Source organism: Gossypium hirsutum, chromosome A06 (genome assembly GCF_007990345.1).
Source record: "Gossypium hirsutum isolate 1008001.06 chromosome A06, Gossypium_hirsutum_v2.1, whole genome shotgun sequence".
Lineage (NCBI taxonomy): Eukaryota > Viridiplantae > Streptophyta > Magnoliopsida > Malvales > Malvaceae > Gossypium > Gossypium hirsutum.
Window position 1 is genome coordinate 53,828,837 of NC_053429.1, and position 8,070 is coordinate 53,836,906.

General features: G+C 30.1%; 1 long non-coding RNA gene across 1 annotated transcript; it reads right to left on the minus strand.

Moving 5' to 3' along the window:
• Positions 1-4,399: 4,399 nt before the first annotated feature.
• Positions 4,400-6,102, minus strand: LOC121230601 (uncharacterized). The gene is made up of 4 exons (XR_005928583.1): positions 5,824-6,102; positions 5,605-5,669; positions 5,446-5,518; positions 4,400-4,523 (listed from the first exon to the last, which is right to left on the minus strand). It is a non-coding gene; the product is annotated as an uncharacterized lncRNA (long non-coding RNA).
• Positions 6,103-8,070: the final 1,968 nt, after the last annotated feature.

Consider the following 8,070-nt stretch of genomic DNA (forward strand, 5'->3'; position numbering starts at 1 on the left):
TGAGTAAGTTACTTAATCTTTGATGCAAACATATTTGAAGTAAAGTAAAAATTATATGTGAACGTGAAAAAAAGTATTCGGCCTTGTAAATATTTAATATGAACATTATTGAAATTATTTTTGAATATATGCAATTGGTAGTATATTCGGCCATTGATATAAATACATGTATGATTGTTATACTTCGACTTACGAGTATATGCATATAAATGTATATGTATTTGGTATGAAAATTGTGTTTTGGCTTGGGCATTGAAAGATAGTTAGTAATGTATCTTTATATATAAAAGTGTTCATTCGGTCATTACCATGTTTATGCATAAGGTGCTATACTTTGATTTATGAGTATACATATATGTGCTCACATATTGATGTATAGCTTCGAAATTGAAGGATATTTTGCTTATAAATATGTATGTGTATTCGGCCATATAATATAAATATGTATGTGATTATTATCCTTGACCTATGAATTTATGCATATAAGAGTATATGTACTAGTTATGATAAAGATATTTTGGTTTGGAAATTGAATGATAGTTTGATGAAATATATATATGTTCATTCGGCCATGAATAATATACATGTGGAAGTACATATAAAATACATGACTTTGTAAGCTTAAGATTTAAAGTAACTATGATAGTATAATTTGGTTTAGTTTAAATGATTTGATTATGTAATTATGTTGTTTATTTTCTTATGACTTACTAAGCTATAAAATCTTACTCTGTGTGTGTTCATATTTACCTCAGTTTTATAGATTTTGGATTCAAGTTTCGAGCTCGGGAATCGTCAGAGAAGCTTATCACACTATCGACTGTCTTCGGTATTTTATAAGCTAAGTTTTCAAACCTATGGGATGTATAGGCTAGATTGTAATTTGAAATGTTGGATTTTGGTTTTGTATAATCTAAGCCAAGCGAAAATGGCTAACCCTTTTTATGTTTGAATTCGGTTATGTTAAGTATGGTGTAAATTCATTTTAGTCATAAGGTTATGTGCTATGAATGTATAATATTTTTGTTAGGTACTACAAGCTTTAGAAATGGTTGACGACTTAGGACATGCTTGTGAATGGTTTGGCTAAGGTTATTCATGGATAGAAGTATATGTGATATGTGATTGAAGTGCTTGATGATTTGGATGTGGTTTGAAAGAGTCAGACATGATATACTTATAGTATGAATCATGTTGATATGTCACTTTTAGTTAAAATGATTCAGTTTTTGCATTTATGTATCTAATTATTTGATGCACCTATCATGGTACAAATATATAGACCTATTCGTAAGTATATTGGTTGATTCGGCTATGGTATTTATATATAAATATGTGTGAAGTTGGTTAATATGCTTTGTTAAAATGAGACAATGAATATGGTTAATTATAATGCTCATGGTTAAGTATACAATTAACCTTGGTTTGGACTTATATAGAAGGTATGTTCAAGTTATGTAATGTTAAGGAGTTTGGTTTATATGTGTCGGCCACAAGGTAAATAATGGTTATTTTGTTAACTAAGGTATAACATGTATTAGATAGGTGATATTCAAGAGTATATGTGTTTTATGTAATGTTTAAATGCCCGAATTGGTGGTAAAAAAACTAGTGGTGTATATACATTTTGGCATGTAAAATGAGTGCAATTTAAGTCGCTACTGTGCTATAAAATGGTTAACTATAAATAATTGATTAAATATAGTTTTAGTATGTGAACTAAGCTTGATTGGCATCATTATTGATGTTCGGCAATAGTTCCATTTCATTATGATTAAAATGTGTATAAGTTTTATTTATTCATTGAAATTTATTTGATCATTTATGGATTATTAATGCCGTATAAGTTAATTTCTAAAATGCCTTGTGTTAGATTTTATTTGATTTAAATTTATACATGTATAGAAATATGATGTAAAAATGATTGATGTTTATTAGATATTCGAATATCATTAACATGTTCATTATATAATTTGTAATTTTTTTATGTATTATGTATTAATAATTTCATGATTAACAATTAATTAGACATTCGTTTACATATATGAATATGACTTGTGTGAATGTTCAGAGTTGTGCTTTTGTTCAGTAATCCCTCAGGACCCTATTCCGATGATGAATACGGGTTAGGGGTGTTACAATAGTTTCAACTTCGATTGTAAATTTTAGTGTGTTTTAAACTTTTATAAATAAAATAACAATTATACTTCCAAAATGAACTTATTTGTGGGACAAGGCTTTTGTAGGGACTAGTTAAGGAGAGTAAGGAGACAAGTATTGCAAATTGGAGTTGAGGTCCTGACATCATTTATGGATGTCATGAAACTAGACACTTCAAAGCAACTAAAGAGGCAGCCTTTATCACTATTTTCGGGCAAACTAACAATATCTCAAAGCTGTATATAACTTACTGTATTTTTAGCCCTATCGGTGCCATCTATTTATAAGGAGAGGAAGTGAAACCCTAGTTGAAGTAGTTGAACTAGGAGAGAAAGGGGCTAATAGGGTGTGCTTCCTTCATATGTATTATGATGGAGATTCGAGCCTCTCTTATATTGGGTCCAATTATATGTGCTTCCTGGACTTTTAACCCAAAACTTTAATCTTACCTAGTACATGTTTTTTTTTATTTCTTAAAATAGACATTACTTATTAAATTAATTTAAATTAATTTAATTTCCAATTAAGTAATTTTCTCAACCCAATTCTAATTCTATTAAAATCATGACAACTTTATCATAAAAGAATCTATGAGAAAATATATTTCATTTCTACATTCAGCAGATTTTATAATGACAAATTAATCTAATTCCATTTTCAAACTTCAATTATTTAATTAAATAATAATTAAAAAAACTTAAATTAATTATCAAATCATTTTCCTACTAAGTGGGAAACCACATTCATTTCTGAATGTAACTCATTTCTCTAAATTAATCAATTCTATCTATTTCTATTCATTTGATTTATCATACAATTTATTTATGGTTTCAACGAGATAACAGAGAGACCAATTTGACATATGTGATTAAGGCTTAAATAGTTTTTCACATTTTTTAACACCACTAGAAATTGGGTCATTACAGATTTATAATAAAGTTCCAGCTTTTCACCTATTAATTGTAAACTTATTTAGTCACAAAATCATTCCACTATAGTATCGTGATGGAGCTCTCCCTAAAAACATACCATTTCAAAAGCTACTCGATCAATACTCGTCCATTGACCTTGTCATAAATGTGTTACCCTCATCGAATATTTTTAATCTCTTTGGGATAAATCTGCTCTCCCAATATTATTTTATTTTATCTCATGGTAACCATTACATCTTTCTTCATGAAAAGTCAATTACTATCATGCAATGCCAGTGAGCGGATATCGTTTACCCGTGTCTTGGGCTATGAATTCCACTATTATGAATGCTGCTACATACTACAAAAGTTGTATACCCAACACACCACCTTTCGGTTCCTAATCTATTTGACCTCAGTCTTTTACCTACAAAAAAAGCATACTAGTCACACAAACAGAGTCTATAATCCACTCAGGATTAAGGTATGCAACACTATGAACGTCACAAGTGAATAAATTCATAAACGGATTCAAGACCTATTCTGCTTGGGTCCAGTCCGATGTACTGTTAATTCAGTCAATCATATCTATGTCTCTATCTTCTAGGAGTAATCTATATCGATGCCTAAACAAAGCATCTCTCTAATTGGACTTGATAGATGACATATTAGTCTTTCAATCGATTTTTTCATTTTTTATTAGACTAAGAATATTTTTAGGTTCATCTATAAATATAAGTTATCTTTTCGTCTACAAGTATTAGTTAAACATTAGGAAATCAGTGAGCTAATATTTGCTTCTATTTTTTTGTAACCCCCTAAACCCGGCCTAGATGTTATGGTCGAATCTCAAAGATCACATTGGCCATGATGATGGAGTAGAAAACGTTTAGCTATTTTCTTTCAAAAATTGTTATCTCTTTGATTTAAAATCAGCATGTTGATTAGCTTAAGAAAATCTAAAGTAATCTGTTTGAACTTCTTTGGAAAGATATTTTCAGAAATCTAATAACTTTGAAAAGACTAAATTTGAGCATTTGAAGTAAACATCTTAATTTGAAAATGTTGCAATGGAAATTGACAAAAATCATATTTGTTGATTTAAAATCATTATTCAATACATTTCATAAAATATTGATTAACCAAATGAAATAGATTAAAGTTTAGTAAAACCGTGTTCTTGAATTTGAGATAAAATTATTGGGTCAAATGGAAATTGTGTTAAAAAGTCTAGTTTTTCATACTGATTTGATAAACCATTTTTAATAATTGTTTTGAAACCAAATCATGAAAAATCAAACTAAAATCCAAAAATCAAATGTCCCATGCCACGGTTCCACAGAAAACAATTAAACAATCTAAATACCAAAAATAATAAAGTATAAATGTTTATATGAAAATATCCAAGTACTCCTCCTTCAGCCATGCCCATGTCCTAACCTCAAGGGTTATCTGAAAAGTGAGGAATTTAAATAGGGTGAGCCTTTAAAGATCAATGTGAATTCAATTTAAAAGAAAGCATAATTTAAGGCGTACATATCATGAATATAGAAACATTTATATTTCAACATATTTCCTAACAAGCAATGTGCGTGAGGGTATCAATGCAAACTTTTTCAAAAATCAGTGTAATTGTTTTAGAAAACATTCCTACCCATCTCCGCTACACACCAATAAAGAGTTCCCTAGAACTTGTTCATCCAATAATACACCACGTTGTGGACAAGCCACTGTATATCGTTGTAGTCAAGCCACTAAATAATGTTTTGGTCAAGCTACTATATATTGTTGTAGTCAAGTCATTGAATAACATTTTGGTCAAGCCACTTTCTATTGTAGTAAAACAGCCAAAGTCTTCCTCCTTACATGCGAAGCATATCTCAATTTCAATATCGGTGGCATGATTTATATATCATGCCCATCATATAATTTCATCATATCACACATCATGAGAAATGTGAATATATACATAATTTCACAACAAGTATTAAATCACATCATTTACCACATATGATCATAAAATGATCAGTTCAAAGTACTTACTTCAATATCACCCTTTTTATGAATTTAGCATCCCTTTTTGAATAAATAATGTATTCTCAATATTTCACATTATGGAGATCTTTAACAAGGTTTCAATTTTGAATAAATATAGATATTTGACAATAAATCTCATCTGTAATTTTTCTATTAAGTTAAACCCACTCCTAATAATTAGCCTTGCCCCTAGATCAAATCCCCAACCTTTAGTGATGACAAATTAGATAGATCTCTCACTTGATCCGATTCAAATAATGATTATCATCACATACGTTTATTAGTATTGTCCAAGAATGCAATTTCTATTTCATAAAGTATTGAGAAGAGAACTTACTCTTATTTCTTTTCTATGAAGAAATTTGATTGATTTCTTATGGATGAAGAGAAACCAAATAATAAAATCAACCCTTCAAAAGTAATCACGAAATATTAGTCCTTATACTTGGTTATACGCAATGGAAAATTGATATAGGGTTTTCCCATTGGTACTTACATTACCAGGATGGAGTTGAAGAGATCAAATATTATCGGAATAACGGTTTAATGGAGGAGAATTATCTAAGTAGTCATCATCATCAAAAATAAAAGAATTGATTAGATTAGAACATAGAAATGATCTATGAAAATAGGAAATGAGGAATAGAAATTCAATTAAAAAAAACTAAAGAAATAAAGAGAAAATGAAAATTGATGAAGAATGGTGACTAACGACCTTGGTGGTGCAGCGGTGCTACAACAATGGCACGACAATGGTACGATGACGGTGCGATGGTGATGAAATGTGAAGGAAGAGTGGAAGGGGATAGGTTTTAATGGTGTCATGGTGGTGATTTGGTGATAAAGTGCTTGCCAACAGTGGTGATACAGTGGCAAAATGGTAAAAGAATGGTGGTTGAAGGAGGAGGTAAAAAGGGAAAAATGAGGAGAAAAAGTTGAAATGAAAACCAAATGGGGATTTTAGGTGTCTAGGCGCATGGGATGGCAAGGTCAATGGGAGAGAGGGAAAATGTGGAAAGGGAGTGGTTCAAGGGGAAATAAGGGAAAGTGAAGGAACATAAGGAGAAAAGCATGCGCTACTAGAGGAAGGAAGAGTAACTTTAAGTGAGGAAAGAATCTTCTCCCTTATGGCAACTTTGGGTAGACGGCGAGAAGGGTGTTAACCAACCTTTTTAATGCTAAAAAATAAATAAATATGTATAGATGATGGGAATTGAAAATAGGATCTTAAGGAGATTTATTAAGCCTATTACCACTGGCTACTTAACTTGCTTGCATATGAATTGACGAAATTAAAAATAAAAATATGGGGCGTGACATTTGCTTTACATACAAAAACCACATGAGGAAAATATAAAAAAGGTATTAATGTAATTCATGAAAAAATTTATTAACCAATCTATTTGAAAAAATTACAAGTGTACAAACGAATATACTACACTTAGGGAACTAAATCCAACATTATAATAGTGTACTAATGTCACGACATCAACCTCAGATATGGAGAAATAATTCTATCAAGCTAGTCAAGTTTACGACCACCAAGATCGATGTCACGACAATGGACTGAATCAACATGATCTGGGAACCTAAATGCCAATGAGTTCGCAACATCAAGCACTGATGTCGCGACATTAGAGCCTGATGAGGTCAATTCAGCAAGGGCAATTCAAAGGTAAAAGGGTTTACAAATCAAATTTTTAGAGGGTTATTTTTGTAAATCTTAAGTTAAACCTTTTAAACATATAAATACCACTTTTAGGAGCCTTTTAGTAGAGACCTTTTAGGTTAGTTATTTCATTAGATCAATTTTTCATTTTCTAGGTTTTTAAGGTTGTTCAATAAAATAGTACATAGACCAATTAGTAGGTTATAAATTTTACTTGAAATCATGCTCTTTTTATTATATTGAAGAATTCTAGCAAACGAGCTTGCTTTACTTGGTGGAATGCAATTTGGATTTCATTTGGATCAAAGATTTCATCAAAAAATATTGACCATTTCTACACTTTGTGATTTCATTCTTTTGCTTAATTTTTTATTGTATGAAATTGGATTGCTGATTTGATAATTGTATAGGCATGAACTAAAATTTTTGAGTAATTGATTGATTGATGTGTTAGTGTATGAAATTTTAGATCTATGGACTAAATTGCTAGATTTGGACTAAATTGAATGAAATAGGAAACTTAGAAATGATGCATCTAAGTGGAAATCAAGATAGGTAAGACTGAGTGGAGATACTATTGCACATCTGATCATTTAATTCGATTTAATCAATTAAGGCCAAGAGGATAATTTGATTAGATTTCTTGTTTAGGTTCAATCGAGACTGAGAGGTGAAGTTTAATTAGACAAGGGTATTAGTAATTTGAGTGCTTTAAGTTTAAATTCATTCCTAGCACATAAATTATCCAATTATTTTTGCTTCTCAATTATTAAATTAATTTATTGAATACATGTATTTTAGTCCTTTTAGTTAGAGTCTTTATAACCTCATACCTTTTCGATTGTCATACAAACTAGTCACTTTAGTAACCTAGTATTCTTTCCCGTGCATTTAATTTGGGTCTCATAGTTGTGGATATCTAGGGTTGTATTTTTGTTTTTTTTATTGTTTGTATTTTTTTAGAATGGCTTCTTTTATTGATAAAATGTTCTTCAACTGACAATGGTTACGATTCAATATTGTCATGCCCAATATAAGTGTTCCTCATTTTGAAATAAATACGAGATTATTAACTTGAAAATTAGAGAATGTATAATTTTGTGATGCTGAAGCAAGGGATCTGGTTGGATTTTTACTGCAATTCAAGCATATATGTAGTACGATGTTTATTCTAGATTTTCAAGTGATGCAATTTGATTGCTTTTACTTGCCTCTTTTTTCAACTATTTTTACGATAAAATACGCCTATGACTACTATTTTCATTGCTTATGATAAGTTATTCAAGTCTAAGA